Source organism: Pongo abelii, chromosome 8 (assembly GCF_028885655.2).
Source record: "Pongo abelii isolate AG06213 chromosome 8, NHGRI_mPonAbe1-v2.0_pri, whole genome shotgun sequence".
Lineage (NCBI taxonomy): Eukaryota > Metazoa > Chordata > Mammalia > Primates > Hominidae > Pongo > Pongo abelii.
This window is the reverse complement of record NC_071993.2, coordinates 129,600,022-129,625,943: the sequence shown is the minus strand read 5'-3', so window position 1 is coordinate 129,625,943 and position 25,922 is coordinate 129,600,022.

The window sequence follows — 25,922 nt, the reverse complement described above, 5'->3', positions numbered from 1 at the left end:
CAATCCCCTCCAGCAGCAGCCCCTCCCAGAGGACCCTCATCTTCCCCTTCCTACTGGTTAGAAGCATCTGCTTAAACAGCACGGGTTGGAAGACCACAAGCACAAAGTTCCATTTTATTCACCCCAGAACTGCCATGAAGAACAACAGGAAGCAAGAGAAGCCCATTAAAGCTCAGAGACTCAGCGCCCGGGCCCCATTTGCAAAGCACCTTCCCCAGGCAATTAGGTCAGTGGAACCCCCACAGCATACTCCAGGAGGTGGGACCAAGCCCCTAAATCCCAGCACCAGAGGACTGGTCATCATAGGGAAGAGCCCCCTGGATCATATGTGGCTATTTATTTATTTATTTATTTATTTTAAGACAGAGTCTTGTTCTGTCACCCAGGCTGAAATGCAGTGGTGCAATCTCGGCTCACTGCAACCTCCACCTCCCCAGTTCAAGCGATTCTCCTGCCTCAGCCTCCCAAGTAGCTGGAACTACAGGCGTGCATCACCACACCCAGCTAACTTTTGTATTTTTAGTAGAGACAGGGTTTCACCATGTTGGCCAGGATGGTGTCAATCTCTTGACCTTGCGATCTGCCTGCCTCGGCCTCTCAAAGTTCTGAGATTATAGGCATGAGCCACTGCACCCGGCCATAAAGCTACAGAATCCTTTCCTAAATCGGAATTCATGGGGAAGCCCCAAAACATAAAACAGGCCAGTGGAATGCTCCTGACTGTAGTGAGGGAGTCCCCTTCCAGTTCCCTCCCCTAGGGCCACCTGCCGTCAGAGCTGATGATTACCTGTGGGAGGTCAAGCTCTCCCTTCATAAGACAGGGCACTGAGAGGCCCAGCAGGGCCCCTGGGGCTGCCAGGCACACATCCCTGCCACGAAGCTGAGCTGGGGTCCCAGGCAGACTTCCCAAAACAGCCGGTTGTTCTCCTTCTTCTAAAGATTCTTTTACCCACAGACCAGTGCCCTGGGAAGCCAGAGGAAGACGGAGATCAGGGAGGCAGCCCTGAGTCCCTCCCACCTCCCACCTCTGAGGGGTCTCTGATTTCTGAGCCAGGAGCCCTGTGACCTGACAGACAGACGAGGCAGACAGAAGGACAGGGAGCCTGGTGGGATGGGTCGGGGCTGTAGCACCTTCCGGCTGCTGCTGTTTGCCTTCCCGTCCCTGCATCCTGTAATCTGTGTGACCAGGGCTCCCCTTCAGGTGTCAGTCTGACCCCAAACTCTAATTTTACCCTCATTGAGTAGTACACCATAATTGCCAGTCATTGTTACTGTTGTAACAATCTTTTGACATTGTATGTCTGATATTTATAATGTCGCTCATTTTTGTTGCTCAGAGAGCCGGCAATCGGGTTATAAGGGGACCCCTTCCTACCCTCCTTCACTCACTCCCCAACCCCCACCGCCCTACACCTCCCTGCTGGGCTTTGAGGATCAAGCTGAGACCCATTGTCTCCTGCTGCCCCTCTGTAATCCCAGTGCCCCAGCAGAGCAGGCGCTCGGCAGGCAATGGCTTTGAAGGTGGAGATTGTGAGCGGCTCACCCATGCTGTCCAGAGGTCCCCGGAAAGAAGTTTTGTGGTTCAATGGGGGCTGGTGACGAGCCAGTTCTCCTTCACCACTCAGCCTCCAGCTGGGGACGATGAGGTCCAGAGAGGGGAAATTACACACAGAGCTGAGACCGTGTCCAGGACAGCAGTCACAGCAGCTGCTGCCTCCCATCTGAAGGACAGATGAGCTCCATGTTCATCAGGATGCCATCCAACCGCAGAATCTTCCAGCAACAAACACAGCCCTCTAGGGACCCCTGACACACAGAAATCTCATTGCATGCCTCCAGTCTTGCTCAGAGTAAGGCTCAAAGCCCTCCCATGGTTTATAAGGCCCTGCACAAGATACCCCTGCCTCTCCCTCCCCCTTGCCCACTGTAACCATCATCCAGCCCCAGGGCCTTTGCACTTGCTGCTCCCTCTGCCTGAAGACTTTTTCCCCAAATGGCTGGAGACTCACTCCTTCCCCTCCTCCAGAGATTTTCTAACATAGCACTTCCTCCATGAAGCCTTACCAACTGCCCCTCCCCAGCACTCCCTAACACTCCCATCCTCTCCCCACAGCACCCCTCACCACCTGGCCACCTTCTATTTCACTTCTTTATTCTTTTGCCTGTCTGCTCTGACTAAAATGTAAGCTGTACAAGGTGGGATTTTTGTCTGTTTTATCCATTGCTGTATACTCGGAACCTAGAACAATGCTTCACACATAGTAGTAGACGCTCAAGAAATATCTGCATTCAGGCCAGGCACAGTGGCTCATGCCTGTAATCCCAGCACTTTGGGAGGCCGAGGTGGGTGGATCACTTGAGTTTGTGACCAGCCTGGCCAACATGGCAAACCCTGTCTCTACTAAAAATACTAAAAAATTAGCTGGGAGTGTGGCACATGCCTGTAGTCCCAGCTACTCAGGAGGCTGAGGCAGAAGAATCACTTGAACCCAGGAGGCAAGGGTTGCAGTGAGCTGAGATCACGGCACTGCACTCCAGCCTAGACAGCAGAGCAAGACTCCATCTCGAAAAAAAATTGTATATATAGATATATATATATATGCAGATAGATAGATAGATAGATAGATAGATAGATAGATAGATAGATAGATCTGCAGATTGATTGACTGGATGAGCATGGGCAGAACTGGAAGAGGGGGACTAGGCCCCTTTGCACAGATGGTTCAAGTGAGTTCTGTGTTTGCCAAAGGATAATACTGTTCATTCATCTGCTCATTCAGCAAATACACGCTGATGCCTCCAATGTGCCAGACACTGCTCTGGGGAGTGCTCTAGGGGGTGGGGCTGCAGCCTGATGCCAGATGGACATGCTCCCTGTCCTCACAGGGAGGCAAAACAGACAACAGACAAGAAATCAATCAGTAGGGAGGAGGGTTTCAGATTGTGGTAAGAATTACGGAGGAAATGAACAAGGCAATGGCATAGAGAATAGCTGTGGTAGGGAGGACAACTTTGGATAGGGCATCACATTTACCTACTAACTGCCCCTGGTATGAGAAATCTGAGGCTCAGAAAGGTTAAGTAACTTGCTCAAAGTCACACACCCAGAAACTGGCAGAGCCAGAGCTTAAATCAATGTCTGACCCCAAAGCCTGGTGTTTTTCTAAAAGACGCTGAATCTTTCCCCTTCCCACCAAAAGACTATGTTTCCATTCAAATGGTGGGTTTGAGTCCTCTCCACCAAAGGACATCTTGCTATTCAGAACCATTCAAAAGAATGGGTGGGTAGAGAAGGAAAACTAGCTCTGAGGTCATCAGGAAGAGCGCAGATTTTTTGACATAAGCCCTACAAAAGGTGGTAAGTGGCCTATCCCCGAAAGAGTGAAGGGAGAATATTTTTAACGACAACACTAGATCTACACTGACCTGGTTATAATCACAAAGGCAACTAGTAGTTCAGGAGAGGCTTACAGCAAAGGGGGAAAATAAAAGGAGATTTAAGCTGTGACTGCCACTCCCGGATCCTCTGTGCTACCCTCATTCCTCCACCTCAGATCCCAAGAGCCATTCTGTTTCAACCATCACCGTCCTCCCGAAGTTATTTTGCAACTCTTTCCCATTAAGGCACTTGAGCCTGGTGAAGCACAGTGTGCTGCCTCTCCAAGGGGGTTATTGGAACTGAGCAAAGAAACCCTGGTTTCAGGTCCAAGAACAAAGTCAACAAAGCACCAGCCGGGGGGTAGCCATTTCAGGCGGGATAGCATCACTAAGCCTCAGCCTTTCGGAGTTTGCTCAGCCCAGAGTGATCAGGTTCCAGGAAACCCAGATACACTAATTGTACTCACCAAACACTAATTGGTAAACCAGGAGGCCAATTCATTCATTTCCAATAGGGTGTATACTTTGGCTCCAGAATTAGTCTGCTTGAGGGACAAAATTATATACCAAAAATTTGCTTGGGGAGCAAAGAACAAGGACAAGGAAATTGGATGGTGTCCAAAAGAAACTCTTATCAAGATAATGGAACCTGTCATCGTCCTTCCTGCATAAAGAACTGTTCTGGGCACCTCTAAATGCTTATCAGCATGACTGCCCTCCCAAATCCCACACATGAAGCCTGGTACATAAGAGATATGGGACTCTTAAAAAGAGTCCACTTCTGGTACATAAGAGATATGGGACTCTTAAAAAGAGTCCACTTCTGGTACATAAGAGATATGGGACTCCTAAAAAGGCCAACTCCAAGCCAGAGCACCCATGAGCTTAGGCTAAGGCCAATTCAATTCACTTCATAATTATTCATGTTCAATTCAAGTTGCTTCAGAAGGGTAGTATCTGTTGGTCTTTTTGCTGAATTAAGAGAGTGGGGCTCAGTTCCTTTAGAGGAAGTCTTGTGGTTCAAAGGGGGTCGATCATGGTCAATGTCTACCCAAAGGATGTTCCCAGCTGTAGGACATTCTCTCATCCCCTTCAACACTTGTACACATGACTTGGAAAAGACATAGAGGGAAGGATGAATAGGAAGCCAAAGATACCAGCATTATGCATGTCAATCTAGAAAGACTGAAACGAGTGACCAAACAGACATGACCAAATCAGACCTGTCCTTAAGCCTAGCAAACAACTGCACAGTTCCTGAACAATGGGGACAGTGGGGTGGGTTTTACTGAGTTGTGTGAAAACAAGTTGTATGAAAACAAGTTACAATTGGTTGGAATTGCCTGGAAGTCCAGTAGAATAAGGATGCCACAAAAAGCAGATGGATCGGGCTGGGTGCGGTGGCTCAGGCCTGTAATCCCAGCACTTTGAGAGGCCGAGGCAGGTGGATCACCTGAGGTCAGTAGTTCAAGACCAGCCTTGTCAACATGTGAAACCTCGTCTCTACCAAAAATACAAAAATTAGTCTGGCATGGTGGTGGCCTGTAATCCCAGCTACCCAGGAGGCTGAGGCAGGAGAATCACTTGAACCCAGGAGGTGGAGGTTGCAACGAACTGAGATCACACCATTGCACTCCAGCCTGGGTCACAGAGACTCCATCTCAAAAGAAAAGAAGAAAAAAAAAAAAAAGCAGATGGATCTAAGGGCATTCTAATTGTTGCATGGACCCCTGAACCACTTCTATCTGAATGGGCCAGACCATACCTTGAGTACCAGCATAGTTGCAGCCAATCAGTCCATGCACGAGAGCACTGGTTCTCAAAGCCAGGCCCTAGACCACTAGCATCAGCATCGCCTGACAACTTGCTGGAACTGCAAAATCTGAGGCTGCAGAGTGGGACCCAGCAATCTGTGTTTTAACACACCCCCCAGGGGATTCTGAGGCTTGCACAACACAGAGAACATCTGCATGAAGCAAACCTGTAAGGAACACTGGTCTGTTTGCCAGGCCAGCTCCCCATCCAGGCACACGCAGGTGAATAAGTCATGGACCCTGCATTCCAGGGATGAAGCAGAGCCAGCGGCCGTGGGGAAGGAAGATATTTCAGAGATGATGGGAACTACAGTGAGAAACATGAGCTGGGGGCTGAATGGATATCAGGGGAGGGGGGACAAAGGGCACCAAGAAGCCCAAATGACGCCCAGGTCTGATTGGATTCATTGCCACCAAGTGTGGGTGCCACCATATGAGACAGGTAACCCAGAGGGAGGGGTGGGCTCTGCGGACAGTGAGTGCATTCCAGGCTCTGCTGCAGCCCTCTTCTCCCTCCCACCCCTGTTGGGCTCCAGCTATTCCCACTGACCCTGGCCCTCTCCACCCAGTGCCTGCTTCCTGTCCATCCTCCAACTGCTCACTGGTCATCTCCACCTAAATGAAAGCTTAACCTGCACACCAAGGGCATTTAGCCCTGGAGAGGGTAGGACAGGGCCCTGACCTAAGGTACACAGAAGGACTAACAAGAGCCCAGCAGCAGCTGGGTTTGGGCCACAAATAAGAGGAGCCCACGCCCACTCGACTGTGGGGTCTTTGGCAGCTACACTCGGCCTCATGGGTTAGGGTGAAGAAAACAGCCCCAGGTGGTTCCAGGGGTGAGGGTCTGGAAGGCGGGCAAACAGAGGGTCATGGGTGTGATATCGGGGCTGGGGAATGGTTGTAAGAGGTACCAGGGAAATGGGATGCGGCTCCATCACCAGCCATGTGGCTGCCATCAGGGAAGGGAGGGCTGGGGCCCTGGCCTGAGTGGAGACTGGCACATCAGACCACAGTCCTGGAAGCTGCTATGGTCAGGGTATGGCCATGGGGCTAAGGAGCCAAAGTGGAATAAAGACAAGGCCCCTGGGCACAGAAGCTGGAGAGATCCCTAAAAATCACAAGGCAAATCCAATGTTGTCCTGTGAAATAAACCCTTCAGTGGCAACCCCAGTGTGTGTTGATTGCTCCATTACAGAGCCTCTAGCTAGGGCCACAGGTCCCAGTCTGGCTGCTTTTTCTTTTTTCTTTTCTTTTCTTTCTTTTTTTTTTTTTTTTTTTTTGAGACAGAATTTTGCTCTTGTTACCCAGGCTGGAGTGCAATAGCACAATCTTGGCTCACCGCAACCTCCACCTCCCAGGTTCAAGCAATTCTCCTGCCTCAGCCTCCTGAGTAGCTGGGATTACAGGTATGCACCACCACACCTGGCTAATTTTGTATTTTTAGTAGAGACGAGGTTTCTTCATGTTGGTCAGGCTGGCCTTGATCTCCCAACCTCAGGTGATCGGCCTCCCAAGGTGCTGGGGTTACAGGTGTGAACCACCACGCCTGGCCCCAGTCCTGCTTTTTTTTTTTTTTTTTGGAGATGGTGTCTCGCTGTGTCGCCCAGGGTGGAGTGCAGTGGCACGATCTTGGCTCACTGCAAGCTCCACCTCCCGGGTTCATGCCATTCTCCTGCCTCAGCCTCCTGAGTAGCTGGGACTACAGGTGCCCGTCTTGCGTCTTATCCCAAGGCAGTGATTGCTTCAGCCCCCTTCCCCTTAACCAAGCAAGCGGGTTGGGTTGGGATATTATGTGGTCACCTCCCCCAAAGTCATCTCCTGTGCACATCTGGCCCCTGCTCACGGTCCTCCTGCCCTCTGACCTGCAGCCCAGCCAGGCTGCCTTCTCCTCGGGGCCCGGCATGCTCTATCCACCTCTCTTTCTCACCTTCAGCCAGAAGCATGGGCCTTTCAAGTCAGTGAAACCACACGGGGGCAGAAGAGGAAGGCAGCATGAACAACAGGAGGCAGGGGACGCTGGTGACAAACGGCACTGTGCCTTCACAACTCACTGTGCCCCAGGATTGGAGGGAAGATACACAGGAGCCCGGTCCTGAGCAGGAGCCCAGTAGGGCCCTTGTAGGGCCTCTGGGCAGGGCATCGGCCCAAGCCACCCACGCTCCAGTCATGGAGACGTTGTCTCTGCCAGCCTATTATTCCTACACTGAGGATGGTGGTCGTGGCTCGGGACTGCAAGCAAAGTGGGCCAAGTTGAGCGGCTCAGAGGACACCCATCACCCAGAAGGAAAGCCTTAAAAAAGGAGGGGGGCAAGGATCTGTTGACCATGTTGGCTGAAGAGCCTACTGTAGTCCCAAAGTGAGCTCAGTGGCAGGTGTGGCCCTGGGGGCCCTGAAGCCCTGGCCGTGCCCTCTGTCCCAGAGAGCTGGTTCACATAGAGTTTAAGGCAGAGGCCCAAATCCACTGCTCACTTGTCAACAACTACCAAGTCAGCCGTGGTTGAGAGCTTGGTAGGTAGTATTAAAAACCACAACAAGTACTCTAAGGAAATTGAAACAAAGGAAGAGCTTTAAACACGTATAGGGCAATGACAAGCACACAACACTCAGCCAAACCAAAGGACAAAAGAGCCACTGGTGTCACCAAAGCTAAAGGGGGGCATGGCCACAATGGGGTCCCTATGCCTGACCAGTGAGGAGGGAAACCGCGATGGATGGCCTCCATGAAGCTATCACTGGCGCTCAGCTAGTTCCTTGAGTGGGAAATATTCCATTTATACTTCCTTCTTCCTCGTCATAGCACCAGGCCCAGGAGCCAGTGCCTCTGTGTGTGTGTGCACGTGTGCTGTGTGTGCGAGTGCTCGAGTGTGGGCAGGTGCGTGTGCGCATAGATATGGGTGCATGGGTGTGCACATATGTGTGCGTGGGCACGGGTGTGTGTGTGCACACATACGGGGCACATGTTTGTATGTGGGGGGTGCATGCATGCATGTGTGCACCACTGATTGCATGTGTGTGCGTGCAGGGGGGCACATGTTGTGTGGGAGTACCTGTGTGTGTGTGTGCACGTGTGTGAGAGTGCGTATGTTTGTGCCCATGCATATGGCAGTAACTCACAACAGATGCATAAACAACACCCACTGCAGTGGATGTACATGAACAAACATGCTTTTTCGTGGCATTCAAGGCCACCTTGCTGGTGGTTTTGATGGGACTGAGGGGTCAGCACCAGGGGAACCAGGAGGTCCAGCACAGCAAAGAGCTGGTCCCAGCAGTTCTGGAAACGGGGAGTGTCAGCCCCATGAAAGGAGCTGCCACTCGTCCCCCAGGTGGAGTGGAGCAGCTGCACCCTCCATCACCTCTGCAGTAATGCCCTCCTCAAGACTGTGGCAATTGGGCAGTTTGTTTGCCTTGCTCCAAAGCATTTGATGCAATTTTCACAACTGCACACAAAGCAACAGCAAAGAATGAAGTGGTTAGGAAGACCACATAAATGGAAAAATAACGGTAGACTAGGGAAACAAAGGCAGGGTACATTGAGAACATAAAATTGAGGAATACCACAAGGCCTTCCACTGGAGGGACTTGGCTGCAAGAGATCAACTTGAATTGTGGCTCTAAGGTTCCTAGCAGCCAAAGCAAACAAAGAAACAAGATCAGTGCTTATAGGACTTAACCATTTGCTGTTCTTAGGCGTTACTTCTGTTCCCAGGGCCTGGAAAAATGTTTCCCATGTGGCCTCATGGAGGTCTTGCCTGGGAGAAGGGCTGTGGCTTTCAAATCATGTTTCCACATCCCAGAGATGTTGGAAGTGATGAAACGGGGAGAAGGGATGAGCTCAGCTCCTGGGACTTCTTCCTCCCCACAACCTCAGCTCCTGCAGAGCAGCTCTACTTTTCTGGGTAACACTTAGAATGCTGCCCAGAGCTGGCAGCTGCTCATTTCAATTCACAGCTGCCAGAAATATCACCTTTGACTTTGTTAAAATTTCTTCTGTCCGTTTTCTAGCACCCAAGACTCCCAGGGGCCTTTCCCTTTTCCAGGCCAGCAGAGTGCTCAGTGAGACCCAGGAAGCCCACATCTGGGTCCCTGTCCCCTTCTCCTCTCCCTCCTCCTCACTCCCAGCATACCCAGGCGATGTTCTCAAGCCTTACCTGGGCTAACAAGGCCTCTGGGAGGGTAGATTTTCTCCTAAAATTGCTATTCTCTCGAGAATTCTCCTGTAGGGCTTTTTTCTCCTCGCAAAGAGAAGGGAAAAAAACTAAACACTCAACAGGGAGGGAAAGGTTGTGTCCCCAACATAAAATATTCCAAGTGTTCTTGATTATAGTGCATCATGGATTATATCTAAAACATGTTAATGACCACAATGAGAGGGGAAGGGAACAGCACATTAAAAGTACGTCTCAATTGTGAGACAATTCCCAATTTCACATTAAAAATTGCATAACAGACATGCATATGAGAATTAGCAAAATGGATTTATTAGAAAGGGCTGTCTTTTTATATTTTTTTCCCAGTACAAGAATTTAGAGGCCACCTAATCAATGTCTCTTATTTTTTGAGGAGGAAATTGAGATCCGAATGGCACCTGCTGCCTCTTTACCGGTTTCCAATGGTTTATCACCTTGTAACTCCTTGATAAGGCACTGCCTTTCTAGTAGCAACTGTTAGAAAGTTGCTGTTTCTAACAGTTGCAACTGTTAGAAAGCTAGTAGGTGAGTAGAGATAAGATACGAAGAGGGAAAGAGAGTCAGATTTTTCTACACTGGCTTCCTGGTTAGACTACGAACCTACTTTCTTCTCATCACTTTGTGGCCCAAAGGTTAGGAGGCCCTTTCTGAGGATACAGGAGATAAGTTCCAGAACCTTCCGGAAAGTGTCTTAACTGAACCATAGAAACTTACAGAGAGTAGGAGCCCATTAAACGTCCTTTTTGTGTTTCTATGTTGCTAAATGCAGTGGTAGACTGACAGGTTGCTCAAGACTGATTCCAAATTCGGGGTCATGAGCTGTGCTGGGCAGTATATAAGCATCATCAGGTGTGTTGGTTTAAAATATGCATGCCTGGGCCTCACACCCCATGGATTTTCATATGCTAAGGTTGATATAAGGCCTAGAGATTTTTTTCAAGCTTCCCAGTTGATTTTAATTGTGGTGAAATAGACACATTTCCCAGGCGTTGGTGATGCATGGCCAAGTGTGTGAGAACTGAGGCCTACAGGTGCTGAGCACGCCTGCCTGGCTACAAACCCAGGTGGAGATTCACATTGATGCAGTCTCATATTCATTTGGGAATAGAAGAAAGGAAGTTTGGGCTGCAAAGCAGTGATCTCAAAGAGCTCATGAGGACTCTGTATTTAATTCAATAGGAAATGGGGAGCTCTGGCAGGTTCTTGAGGAGGGTAGTGGTAAGAGATGAATTTTATAAAGACAGAAGATAGAATAAGAAATGGCAGTGTCTCTGTATTGAGATGCATGGAGATGCACACATTTCTTGAGCACAACCGCACCAAATAGCCTGTCCCAGGGGTCTGGAAAGCTACAATCCCAGCCTGAGGAATTTATAATCCAGCTGGGGAGAAAAGTCACTGGTGCGTTGGAAAATAACTGATGAAAACCACTAAGCCACTTCAAGACCTGTGAATCAGAACTGGCACTAGAGATGTGTACTACAAACCTCAGAAGACACTTGACTTTAAGAAAAAAGACTTAGGTGAAATCAAAGACCTCTGTAAGCTTGAATTTGAAGAACAGCTAAGAGTTAGATGGACGATAGTGAAAGATTTCTGAGACAGTACCTGGCAGTGCCTAGACATTCATAAGTTCAAATCTTCATTTATGTTATGGATTACTTTTTTAGAAATAGAAAACCACTGGTTGTTTTGAGTTATTACTTGTAGAAATTGTTTTTTAAATTTAAAGGTGAAAATAAAGCCACTAACAGAGCCCAGGTTGTCTGTCATGCTGTATCAGGAGGGCAGCATGTGCCAGTGCCTGGCAGAAGCCAGGACTGCATGGATTTGAGGGATTGGATGAGGCTTCCCAGAGCAGGTGTAGGGCTTACTGTGGGCCCCATGGGATGCTGTCAAGGCGATCTTTCACATTCCTGGGAAACATGTCCTCAGATCTTACAAGCGTCTGACCACAAACCACTTTAGAAAATTCCAGGCTAGGCGCGGTGCCTCACACCTGTAATCCCAGCACTTTGGGAGGCCGAGGCAGGTGAATTACTTGAGCCCAGGAGTTCGAGACAACATGACAAAACCTGGGCAACATGACAAAACCTTGTCTCTACAAAAAAATTAGCTGGGCGTGGTGGAGCACACCTGTAGTCCCAGCTACTTGTGGGGGGCTAAAGCAAGAGATCGCTTGAGCCTAGGAGGTCGAGGCTGCAAAGAGCCAAGATCGTGCCACTGCGCTGCAGCCTGGGTAACAAAGTGAGAGCCTGTCTCAAAAAAAAAAAGAAAGAAAAGAAAGAAGAAAGAAAATTCTAATGTCTTGACAAGAAAGCAGTTAGCATGAGTTTAAAATGAGGTATAATTTGATTCATATTTGGACTTAAAATGGTCTCTTCAACAAATTGCTGCAACAAGTGATCGAAATTTAATTCCCAAACCATTTTAAATTTTACAATGAAATAACAAAAGAAAGTCTAATTTTTTTAGAAGCAAGGGTCTCGCTATGTTGCCCAGGCTGGTCTTGAACCCCTGGGGTCAAGCAATCCTCTCGCCTCAGCCTCCTGAGCAAGAGTTACCATGCCTGCCTGGCTCCATTTTTTTTTAAGGATAATATGTTTCATTTTTAAAGAGCAAAATATATCAAGAGAAGCTTTCACTTTACATTTTTTATAAAATAACCCTTCCAAACAAATGTGTTTAAGAAGGATGATATGTTTGTATTTTTATCACGTGCAGTGGAGATATTCAGATGGAAGAAGCTCCACATTAATCTTCCTTGATTCAATCAAACCATGCCACAAACCTCCCATTCCCCATTGTTGCTTAGGAGGCCCACATCCATCATCTTCAGGGGTCCTCCTGCCTCCTCGGATTATGCCAAGGTCCCAAATGTGGTCTCGTGTGCCTCAGCCCCGACCCCGTCTCTCCCTGTGGTTCTCTGACGCTGTATTGAATCCTGGTCCTCCCCACTCTGCCCGTCACTGCAGCCTTGTAGAAGCAGATCTTGTGTGACATGCTTCCTGCCCAGGCCAGTTGGCTCAAGCAGTGGTGGGTGACTCTAGTGTCCAAGCATCTGGGTTTAGTGCCCATGCCTCTGCTGGCCCCCAGGTAGCCAGCCCCAAAACTCTGTTCTGTGATTTAAAGTAAACATGGCACACTATTACTAAAGAAGGACCCATGCAAGTTTTCTTCCTGGAGCAGGGAAAGATACTACTAAGGCAGGAGAATGGCGTGAACCCGGGAGGCGGAGGTTACAGTGAGCCGAGATCACACCACTGCACTCCAGCCTGGGCAACAGTGTGAGACTCCGTCTCGAAAAAAAAAAAAAAATTAAGGTACAAAGACAAAAAGTAAGTTTGCATTTTGATTATACCATGGATTATGTTTATTCAATGTATCAACCATACTAGTGAATTTCTAAAGGATAAATATAACTTTCAAATAAGGCACAAAATAATAAAATGAACAACATACCATCATACACAGGCACCCACCTAATCCCAAAGGATTTACGGGTCACATTTCACCCCTAGAAAGGTTCTTCATTACATTCTTCTTCACATAACAAAACCGTCCCAGAATATGTAGCATTCTGTGAATGAAACTCTATTTTTATGGGAACTTAGGGAGGTTGGCTGTGAGGACTCCCTTTGTACATTGAAAAATCATTTCCTAGCTATTTGGAGGTGGAGATTAGTCTGGCTTCCTAAGCATCAGCTTGCTCAAAGAAATCTTTAAACTTCTCTTTCCATTTTAGCTGAGAAAATGGAAATAAAAGTGGCAGTTGGGTTGGCCTTCCAACAACAGAGGCTGGGTGTGGTGGCTAACGCCTGTAGTCCCAGCACTTTGGGAGGCCTGAGGCATGAGTTCAAGGCCAGCCTGGCCACCATAATGAGACCCTGCCTCTAGAAAAAAAAAAAAAAAAAAAACTTAAAAATTAGCCAGGCGTGGTGGCATGTGCCTGCAGTCTTAGCTATTCAAGAGGCTAAAGTGGGAAGATCACTTAAGCCCAGGAGTTCCAGGTTACAATGAGATTGCACCACTGCACTCCAGCCTGGGCAACAGAGACCCTGTCTCTAAAACAAGAGAGCAGGAGTACCCAGCCTTAAACCCACAGGAAGAAGGAAGGCCCCATTCCTTCATGCACACTCAAGACCCCTTTGCTTCTCTGCTTAGAAACCGCCCCACCTGAAGTTGAAGGGTCCCTTAAATCCCAGGATCTGAAAGCTAGCAAGGACGTCAGCAAATATTCAAGCCCAGTCCTTCTTCCTCTCCTCATTTTAGAGATGAGAAGACAGAGCTCAGAGAAGTCAGACCATGGTGCCCAAATTCAAACTAATGGCTGCAACAACTTCCTGCCACCCATGGCATCATTCAGCCGCGGGAAAGGTCTCCCAGGGAAGGGGCTTCTGTGGGCCATGGCAGGGAGTTGCTTGTCATTCCAAGGCAGAAGCCCATTGTGGGGCCCCAGTTTCTCCTCCTTTGCATCAATACAGTTCAGCTGGGGGATGCATGGACAGGAAGGGGACGGGAAAGTGACAGGAGGCCACCATGGCCTCCATGGGAGGAGGGCCATCTCACTCAGCTTCCACACTGTGCAAGGGGCCATCTCCAGGTGACTGTTCCAGAAGAAGGACTGAGCCACCTGTCTGCCTATTAATGAGTATCCACAGCAGGACCCCCACCACACCCCAGAAACCCGGTGCAAGGGGCGGATTACGTCAGCTCTCTTTGTGGGGCAATGACTGTGACTGGGGTGGCTAAGGACTCGAGGGCAGCTTCCTGTTCATGCTACCAATGCAAGTCACCCAGCCCCCCTCAGTCACCCTCAGCTCTGTCACCTCACACAGTCGGTGCCCACAACTTATCGCTCCTCTCCATGAGGCCTTACTCTTTTCCCGCACTCTTCCTGGTCAGTCTCTTTCTCTTTCCTTCTGGCTTGGCCTGGCTTTCTTTCAGGGCCTTCTTGGTTACCCTCTCACCAGCTTACTCCACACCTGGCAGCCTGGTCTCAGAATTCAGACTGGGTATTGCTGACAAGCTGTGGGCATCTTGTCCCTGGCATGGCTACCAGGCCTGAGACCTGCCTGCTACGCTAGCCCCTGCCTGTCTCCAGGCTAACTACTTTCCCATTGGCATGCATGCACCTGGCATGGGTATTCTCCCTCGGGACCTCTTTCACAGCCTTCCTATGCCACTCCCACTATTTCTCTTTGCCTCCGGGAGGCATCCAGAATGTTGCAGCCATCTGTCACCATGAGCTCTGAAATAATGCCTAAAGCTGCAGAGTGTGCATTCAGATGCTCTTCGTTAGGGCATCTGGCCGGGGCTTGCCAGCCACAACTGTCTTCATCACAGATCACATATCTGTAATATCTGAGGATCTCTTGACAAGAAGGGACTTGCTAAGAAGCCAACTTATCCATCTCTCAGTCTTCCAGTTAAAACACCTCTTGAACCACCCCCAGATGGTAAAATCTACATGTTTTCAAACATTTACAACATGAGCTTCTACAACTCTTAGTCACCCTTTTTTATGGGGAACAATGCACAAAAGTCACGAGATAAACATTGTTAGCCACTGCCCAAAATAAAGAAAGGAAAATGCTCATCTCTCTCTGTCCCGGCCCTGCTGGGGCAATATCCCCTCTTTCTTCCTCTGAGACCTGCAGAAACAGGTTTGGGCTGGACTGACCAATGGTCATGCTCCCTCACCTCTCACCCGGCTAAGCTGCAGCCTCTCCCCTAATTAAGCACATGTGCACGTGTGTGCATGCACAAACACACCCAGAGAACGAAAAGAGATTCAGGTGGAAGCCAAATATGAAATGAAGCCTATCATTCAGGGTTTTTTTTTCAAAATTCATTTTGAACTTCATATTTCAGCAGCGGCACGCTCAGGTTCACATATTCCAAGAATGTATCTCCTGCCACATAACACACTTCATGTTGCCTTTCCTCGTTCTAAATGGGCCACATTCATGGACTTCAAAGGATAACTGTTTTAACATTTCCCCTTTCCTGATTTCATAAACTTTTCTTCATTCCCGCTCCAGCTCATCTTTCTATTCCTAAGCGTCTTCCTTTGTCTGTCTTTGGATGGTGGCATATCTATATGTATGAGCAACATTTTCATTTTTGACCATGCTCACTTCCAGTATTCCTTAAAAAGTCACGGTTATGGACCTTTGTGCTCACTCACACAGCCTCCGGAGAGTCTCTTGAACTTTCTCTTGGCCCCTCTCCCAAAGAGCCTGGTGGCATTTAATCATTTGTCTTTTGGAGAGTTTTTGCTCTTTTTTTCATTCTCTTCCACTGTGGATTAGAGGAATTGTGCTGATAGTGCTGACATCCCATATGTCACAGCATCCATGACTAGAGAGGACAAGCCCTCTTTTTTTCTGTTCCTATTCAAAAAATTGGGGAAGGATTTTGGTTGGGCTAATTTAGGTCATATGCTTACCCTTGAGCCAATCAGCTAAGTAAGGCCGAATGTGGCATCTTCAAGAACATGGCAATGCCCCCTCAAATGGATAGAGCAGTTTCCAGAAGCAATTGAAAATCTCTTCTCAAGAGAACTGAAGACAAAGTACTCAAAACAATAGACACTCACAATAATTAGCCAGGCATGGTGGTGGGCGCCTGTAATCCCAGCCACTCAGGAACCTGAGGCAGGAGAATCGCTTGAACCCTGGAGACAGAGGTTGCAGCGAGCCGAGATCAAGCCACTACACTCCAGCCTGGGTGACAAAGCGAGATTCTGTCTCAAAAAAAAAAAAGACACTCACAATAAAGTATTTGTAAGCCTGCATGTAGGTGTAGTGAGCTATGATAACATTGCTGCCTGAAGACATGTTTATACATAATAAACACATCACAAAGAAGTTATCAAAATGCCAGTAACTACTACACTCATTTGGTATAGATACTGAATAACTTTAAGTTTTTCTAGAAAAAAGTTAGAGTTAAGTATTAACTTAAAATGTAAAATTTAAGGGTAAGAATTAAAAATAAGAAATGCACAATTTACAGCTTCCACATCAGCAAAGGAAATAGAAAGGGGAACATTAATAAACTTCAAAGACAGGCTGGGAAAGAAATGCAAACAACAAGGATGGTAAATAGAAAATACAGAAGATGTTTGAAATAAAGTTTAAATGTATAAGAAATCTCACTAAACAGAAATGGATTAAACTAACTTTTTAAAAGAGACTATCCATATGTATTTTTTCAATCAGGCTGCTTCTGTCCTATCTATAAAAGTTATGCCTAAAACAAAACGACATAGAAAGATTGGGAAAAGATGTACTATGCAAATACTCAACAAAAGTTTGCATGGTGATATTAATTTATAGTAAAATATTATGTAATTTATAGTAAAAATTATTAACAGACATAAAGAGGATGGCTACATAAGAATAAAAGAAACTTTGCACCAAAATTTGGTTGCATCTACCAAAATAATCTTGAAACATCCTGAGCAAAACCTGACATAATTGCAAGCAGAAATTAATAAAACCACAACCATCATGGGAGATTTTAGCTCAGACACTATACATCAAGCAAGCACAAAATTCGTGAAAATATAGAAAGGTTATATATGAAAGGGAGCTAGTCACCAAATCATGATTGAAATCCAACCTGTGATGCAATTTTAGGCAAGTTATAAAAAACACAAGCGTTCACACTGTAAGCCCATTGTCAGCGCCCTTTCTCTTATCACTCGGAAAATCATTTACCCATGAATAGCATGACTGAAAAACTATTGCTGCCAGGAAATGATTAAATAATCTGGATTACAACACACATTTACAAAACTTGCCAAAGGGTGACAGTTTTGTAAAAACAAGAGGAAGACAGTCCTTGGCTTTTTATCATATTATTGATCTGAAAAAATGGCATCAGGCTTAAGGAACATCTCCCATAGTCTCTGCCCGAAGACTTGCCACCTACTGACTGGCGGCCTGGTCACTCAGGAACTCTTTCTAGGGCAGGGCTTCCCGCCTAGAATTTTTGCAGGAACTTAAAGAATAAAAGACTCAAAACAACACTAAAGATTACGATAGAATTTTCATGCTGCCTATGAAAGCATCCACAGTTAGCGTGATATTCCCGTGACTGCTGTTTACGAGCATATCCCTGGTCAGGAATGTTTATTGCCCTGTCTGGACTCTTTTATATACTCACGTTCACATCTGGCTCAGGCTCAATTGTACACTAAGCCTCTTAACTCTTCCTCGGAAGAAAGGTCAGGAGAAAAGCTACTTCACTTCAAATGTCCTGCTTCATTCAATGAGCCTGTGATGAACACTATCAGAACAATATATATCATTTATTTTAACAAAAGGTATTTCATACGTTGATCCAAATCCATTGACCCCCTTGAGAAGAATTCATAACACATCAAGATGCCATGGCCCAACACTTGAGAACCACGGTCCTAGGGTCTCGCCATCCTTACATCCTTTCTGATGCTTCATAACACACAACATTTTGCTTTAGTTTAAACTAGCTCCTGGAAGAGAAATGAAGAGTTAATCCGCATCATCCATTCACTAATAAATTATAGAATACCTACTCCATATCAGGTCTTGGCCCAGGCATTGAGAGTCAACATGAATAAAATAAGGTCCCTGCTCTTGAAGAGCTTATGATGCAGGTGGGGAGACCTAGGCAAGCAGGTAATAACACAGTGCAATCAGGTAACCAAAGAGGCCATGAGGGCACCTAGGCGAGTCCCCTTGCTGGAGAGAGTGGCACAGAATAAGAGCATCAAGTCCTGAAGGCAGTAGCTGGGCCAAGTCATGAAAGAAGAGTAGGCAGAAAGGAGGTGGGGGGCAGGTAGTGACAATGGGGACAGCACTGGGGCAGAAGGTTTAGCATGTGCAGGGCATAAAGATAGCAGCAAGCACCAGACACTGGGAGGATTGTGAGTGCAGAAGAAAGTCTAGGAAGTGAGTGGTGAGAGATGAGGCTGCAGAAGCCATCAGGAACCACGCACAGCCTTGTGTGCACCCTGAACAAGGAGAGACACACATGCCTGGCCCTACAAGGAGGCTTAGCTTCATCTCTACAGCAGTTCTTCATGGATCTGGAGGCTCAAAATAGCCTACTTCTTTGTCTTATCTTCTTGGGGCTTTGAATCAATTCTTTAGCCTTTTGTCTTGTATTTCCAGCTGCCATGGGAAGATTCCCATGGCCTAAAGCACAGACTTCCAAGTTTGACATTCCAGGTGTTACACCAACTCCTCCAGGCAGCCCACCTGCCTCTCTGTAGACTTTCTTCTCCTACCCACCTGTGTCCTAGTAACAGAACTTACTCTTCTCCAGGTCTTTTCAATTGCTTGCAGCAGCCTAGCTCTACCTCTGTAACCACATTCACTGTCCAGGACTCACCTCGAGCTGCCCCCTTTGGTGGAGCATGAGAAAATGTTTTGCCAATAATTTGGCATTTTCTGTGCGCCACCTGGCATTGTCAATTTCTTCTCATATGTTTACTTCTCATGTCCTGAGCTCCTGGAGGTGGCGAATGTGCTCTGAAAGACACATTCTACATTTCAAAGTCAGTTGGGTTAGTATGGATCAGAGCCTGAGTTGTGCTCTCTCGTTGTTAAATGGGAGCACCTTGGTTGTTAGACAGTGGTAGAGGCTAACCCCAAACTGAGACGTCTTGACCTAACAGATAAGTGCAGGACACCTGAAAAGGACTCACTTCCTCCCAGTGAGACTCCAACTATTTAATGCTGGTTCCTCCACTGTCAAGATCATCTCCAGGCCCGGTGACCCAGAGATCTTGGGTCACTGAATGGAAAACATGAAGACTATTTACCTCTGAAAGTGGCAATGTACATTTTTGAGGTGACCTTCCTCTTTCTGTATAGATTTTGGTATTGTTCAAATCTATGGCACATATATAACATACATTCATAAGAAAAACAATTATTGAAGTTTTTGATTGCAAAATAATCAAGAAGCTCATAAAAATGATGCCATAGTTGGATGATGTAGGAGGTTGTTTGTTACTCCCAAATACCTCAGCACCTGGGGTACAGAGATGAGTAAAAAAAAAAAAGAATATCAATCCTGCCATTTTAGAGATCAGTGTGCATGCATGTGTGAGTGGCTGTGTGCACATGTGGGGCTTTTTAATGAATGGTCAAAAGGGGGGTGTAAAGGAAGAGAGGAAGACTAAGAAAGAACATGTAAGAAGAAGAAACACCTGCAAAGACCAGGATATGGAAGGATATGGAAGTCCTTCCTCTAGCCCTTGAGAGAAACACTCATTTCTTGAAGCAGGAAAAGGCCCAAGAAGGATGAAGTCTCAAAGTTTTTGGAGGAAGTTCTTAGGAAAAGGAATTGATTCTCCTTGTTGTACCTCCAGAGAGGAGAACTGGAAGTAACACCAGGTGGATGTTGCAGAAAAGTAAAATACAACGCATCCTGGGAAGGTGCGTTCTCCCAGGTCAAGAGTTTCCAGGGGGCTGTGTGGAGCACAAGCTCCCAGTCCCGTGAAGTGTTGGAACAACATGTGAAGGCCATCCAGCAACACACAGGCTCAAGTGACCTCCAAGGCCATCCGAGGCAGTGTGGTACAGCAGATAGCACTAGGGTTTCCCCTTTTCCCCTACTTCTCATATCTCCCATATACAATCCATAGACACATCCTGGTGGTGCCAGAGCCAAAATATATCCCAACCCATCTTTGCCACCAGCTTCCAGCGTCCCAGTCCAAGTCGTTCCCTTCTCCCCTGGAAAGCTGGTGTCCTGGCCTCAATTCTTAGTACTCTGTGGTAGGCTCTCCCCACAGCAGCCAGAGTGGTGTTTCTTTATTGTGTGCATGTGTGTGTGTGTGTGTGTTTGTGTGTGAACAAATACTTGTTTATTTATTTTCATTGATAAATGAAAATTGTATATATTTGTCATGTACAACATGTTATTTTAAAGTATGTATACATTGTGGAATGGCTAAATTGAGCTAATTGACATATGCATAACCTCACAGACTTATTTTTTGGTAGTGAGAACACTTAAAATCTACTCTCAGCAATTTTCAAGAATACAATACATTGTTATTAACTACAGTCATTCACCACGTTGTACAATAGATCTCTTGAACTTATTCCTCCTAACTGAAATTTTGTATCCTTTGACCAACATCTCCCCAACACTCCCCACTCCCAGCCCCTGGTAACCACCATTCTGCACTGCTTCTGTGAGTTCAGCTTTTTTTAAATTCCACATATAAGTGAAATTACGCAGTATTTTTCTGTGCCTGGCTTATTTCACTTAATGAAATGTCCTCCAGATTCATCCATGTTGTTGAAAATTATCAGATTTCTAGTTCTGTGAAGAATGATGGTGGTATTTTGATGGGAATTGCATTGCATTTGTAGATTGCTTTTGGCAGTATTGTCACTTTTACAATATTGATTCTACCCATCCATGAGCATGGGATGTGTTTCCATTTGTTTGTGTCGTCTATGATTTCTTTCTGCTGAGTTTTGTAGTTTTCCTTGTAGTAGTTTTCACCTCCTCAGTTAGATATATTCCTAAGTATTTATTTTATTTTTGCAGCTATCGTAAAAGGGATTGAGTTCTTCATTTGATTCTCAGCTTGGTCACTGTTGGTATATAGCAGAGCTAATGATTTGTGTACACTAATTTTGTATCCTGAAACTTTGCTGAATTCACTTATCAGTTCTAGGAAGAGGTGGTATTTGGTTACATGAGTAAGTTCTTTAGTGGTGATTTGTGAGATTTTGGTGCACCCATCACCTGAGTAGTATAACTGAATCCAGTTTGTAGTCTTTTATCCCTCACCTTCCTCCCATCAGGTGATTCTCCTGCCCCAGCCTCTTGAGTAGCTGGGACTACAGGCGTCTGCCATCACACCTGGTTAATTTTTGTATTTTTAGTAGAGACAGGATTTCACCATGTTGGCCAGGCTGGTCTCAAACTCCTGACCTCAAGTGATCGGCCCACCTTGGATTCCCAAAGTGCTGGGAATACAGGCGTGAGCCACTGTGCCCGACATATATGTCTTTTTTAAAATGCCAATACCACGTTGTTTGGATTACTATAGCTTTGTAGTATATTTTGAATTCAGGTAGTGTGATGCCTCCGGCTTTGTTCTTTTTGCTCAGGATTGCTTTGGCTATTTGAGGTCTTTTGTGGTTCCATACAAATTTCAGATTTTTTTTCTATTTATGTAAAAATATCATTAAAATTTTGATACGGATTGCATTGAATCTGCAGATTGCTTAGAGTAGCATGGACATTTTAACAATATTAATTCTTTCAATTCATGGGCATGGGCTATCTTTTCTATTTGTGTCTTCTTCAATTTCTTTCATCAATATTTTATAGCTTTCAGTGTACAAGCCTTTTATCTCCTTGGTTAAACTTTTTCCTAGGTATTTTTCTATAGCTATTGTAAATGTGATTGTTTTCATGATTTCTTTTTCAGATAGTTCATTGTTAATGTATAGTAGTGCTATTGGGTTTTGTATGTGGAAGTTGTGTTCTTGACCAAGAAATGAACAATAAGTAAATCATGGATCCACCAAATGCTATTAAAGCACAGTTGAGCATAACCATGAAAGAATGATTTTTATTAGCATCAACTGTGTCAGCCTTGTTAGAATTTATAAGAACTTTGGGGAATATATATTGGGTGGCTCAATGCTCTATATGAACCTATGCTTTTTTTCTCAATAAATTTTTCTACAGCAAATAGAGAAGTCAAAATCATTCCATGGATCCTAGGTCCTCCAAACACCTGTGGAATCACAATCTACTGGTTGACGACAGAGTCCCTCCTACAGAACAGCAGCTTGAGAATCACAGATTATCATTTAGTCCACAAATACTTATTGTACCTACTCTGTGCCAGGCGCTGTGCAGTGAACAAAGAACACAGAGCCGCTGCCCTCCTGGGACTTCCAGATTGGTGGAGGAACAATTAAACAAGTAAACATGCTGACAAAGAAGGACTGAACCAATGTTTCTCCCCTTTAGCCTGTCTTAATTTAGTCACCCAAGTAACTTATTTAGACATTTAATGACCACCAGAAAAGAATGATGCAAGCTGTTCAGGATTTGGTTCCTTTCCTGTGAGTTTCATTGGGCTAGCTTGCTTAAATGACTACAAAAGAACTGCTCATTGAGTTGACAGCCATAATGCAACTCTCGTTAGTATTTGTTTTTTAACTTTTTATTTCATGGGTACACGTGCAGGTTTGGTATATAGGTAAACTTGTGTCATGGGGGTTTGTTGTACAGATTATTTCATCACCCAGGTATTAAGCCTAGTACCCATTAGTTATTTTTCCTGACCCTCTCATTCCTCCCAGCCTCCTTCCTCCAATAGGCCCCAGTGTCTGTTGTTCCCCTCTATGTCTCCATGTGTTCTCATCATTTAGCCCCAACTTTTGAAAAAAACTCAACATCACTGATTATTAGAGAAATGCAAATCATAGCCACAATGAGATACCATCTCACACGAGTCAGCATGACTATTATTAACAAGTCAAAAAATAACAGGTGCTAGCAAGGTTACAGAGAAAAAGGAATGCTTTTACTTTGTTAATGAGAGTATAAATTAGTTCAACCATTGTGGAAAACAGTGTGGCGATTCCTCAGAGACCTAAAATCAGAACTACCATTCAACCCAGCAATTCCATTATTGGGTTTACAGCCAAAGGAATATAAATCATTCTATCTTAGAGAGACATGCATGTGTACATTCACTGCAGCACTATTCACAACAGCAAAGACAGGAGATGCCGAAACCAACTGCAACAAAAGCAAAAATTAACAGACAGTAAAAGAAACTATCAACAGAGTAAACAGACAACCTACAGAAAGGGAGAAATTTTTACAAACTGTGCATCTGACAAAGGTCTAATATCCAGCATCTATAAGGAACTTAAACAAAATTACAAGAAAATAAACAACCCCATTCAAAAGTGGGCAAAGGACATGAACAGATACCTTTCAAAAGAAGAAATACATGTGCCCAACAAGCATATGAAAAAAATATATACGGGTATTCTAATCTGAGCATCCAGACTCCTCCAGGGAGCTAGGAAGACAGCTGAGAGATGCTCCCCTCCACTGAGTACCTAGATTATGACCCTGAAAGAACTGTGGCTCAAGGAAGAAGACCAGAGTCAGCCCACTGGACACTCAACTTCCAGAGAGTAAAGGGCAAGTGAGAGGTATAATAGTAACTGCCAGTGCAATTTTACAACCTACTGAACTGGAAGCATGCTGCATTGTAAGTGCTCCCCTAATTCCTGTATTATTCATTTCCTGAGTCGGAGATTCCCAAATCTGGTGCCGCAGACAAATGGACTTCAGGTATCCATGAACTCCTAAAATACAGGGAGTGTGTGTACACTTCCTAGGTACAGAGTACATGGCTTTTATCCAATTGCCAGAAGCCTGAGCTTTAGAGGTTATGTTCTCATCTAACCAGCCATTATGAGCAGAGGCCTAGGTGCAGGATGCAGAGCAGTGAATCCACATTCTGCAGTCATGGTCATCCTCAGGAGAGCCGAGCATTTGACCGATTGGGGAAAAACAGATAATAATGATAGCAATAAGCTTTCTTAGGCTCCACACATTGTGCTGAGTGTCTCAGCTGCTGTATTTCATGCATCCTCCCCATGGCTTCTAAGACAAGTCCTAATATCATTACATCCACTTTCCATATGAAGAAACTGAGGCTTGGGAAGGTTAAGTAACTAGCCTATTAACAGAATGAATAACAGCTCAGATTCAATCCCAGACCTAAATGATTGCAGCGTCGCTTGCTTAACCACTACCCTAGGCTTTCCCCATGGCCAGAAGCACTTGACATCTCTTATGGGAACCAAAAAGCACTATTATTACAAAGAGCCTCTAGCTACCCACTTTGCTATCAAAACCAAGTCCAAAGACTGGTACCAGAAGGTCCCAACAGTGTCTCTGGCAAAATCTGATTTTAAAAAAAAAAAAAAAAAAGGAAAGGTAATCGAGACAAGTTCCCAAGATTACAGATGCTAGCAGCTCTGACGCCTGGTATGTATATACTTCAAAGAGCCATTGTGCATCTTAATTACAGGTAAATAGATAGGTATAATAGTCTCTGTTGACTCTTTTCAAGTCTAACTATTTAATTGTGGTCTACTCAAAAGTGAAAAACCCAAGTTCCCCATGCCCTGTCAAGATTACTTTGCCAAAGTTTATAATTCAACTCAATTCAACCCAAACCTGCATGGTACCTACTACCTACAAGACAATAGGCCCCAGGCAGCTGTAGGAGGGAGGGTGAATCACAAAGATGAATGAAACATTTCATATATCCTTCCTCGCAAGAAATAAGAATGCAGGATGCATTTGGTATAATTGATACAGTCCTGATCATTAGGTGCAAATCATTGCTTTAAATGTTTCTAAGGGATCAGATTGAAGAATAAGAACAAGGACCAAGAACAACATCGGGCCTGGCATATTATATGCAGTGTCTCAAAACCCTATAACAACTCTATGAAGGAGGTTTTATCGGCCCATTCTGCAGGTGATGTACAGTTGAGAAAACTGCCTGGTGGCACACAGCTAGTAAGTGAGAAACTGAGCAAGAGCCTGAGCCCAATTCTCATGGCCTGGAGAGCCCTCATCCTCCCCATGGCCTCCTGCTGAGAACCCTTTGCTGTAAGGAGAATGCAGTGCCTAGTTTATCTCTTTTATCTACTTCATCTTCCAAGAAGCAAATTCAAAATAGTGATATAAGAAACACATTTTAGGCTGGGCACAGTGGCTCACGCCTATCATCCCAGCATTATGGGAGGCCAACTTGGGTGGATCACTTGAGCCCAGGAGTTCCAGATCAGCCTTGGCAACATGGCGAGACCCCATCTCTACAAAAATATACAAAAAATTAGCTGGGTGAAGGGGTCCTCGCCTGTGGTCCCAGCTACTGGGGAGGCTGAGGTAGAAGGATCACCTGAGCCAGGGAGGTCAAGGCTGCAGTGAGCTGTGATTGTGCCACTGCACTCCAGACCAGGTGACAGAAAAAAAAAAAAAAGAAATACATTTAAATTCTAGATTGGAGCACTATGCGGTATGGACCCATGATCTCAGGAGGGTTAGGGTTTGCATGCCGCACTTCCTTTTCAATGTCATTTTTAAGAAGTCTTCCATCCACCACTTGCATTCAACCTTTTCATGTGCAACTGACATTGTCAGCAACAAGCACAGGTCCCATGTTCCAGAAGCCCCCCTCCTCAGGAGCTGTGTGACACTAGCTGATCAAGCTGGCTTCCTCTGTATGAAAATAAGCATAAGAAATCGTACCTGCCTCCTGTCACCCCATGCAGGAATATTATCTAGCGAGCCCATCTTTACACTGCAGTTAATCATTGACAGTATTTCTCACAACTTAGACAATGCCAGTAATGTATAGCATAAAAATAATCTACAGAAAGGTTAGTTTCTATGACCCCATTATGTTATAAAACATCCAGATTACTGGCATTTAGATTATCAAGCACTTGGTTTGTGGGGAAAT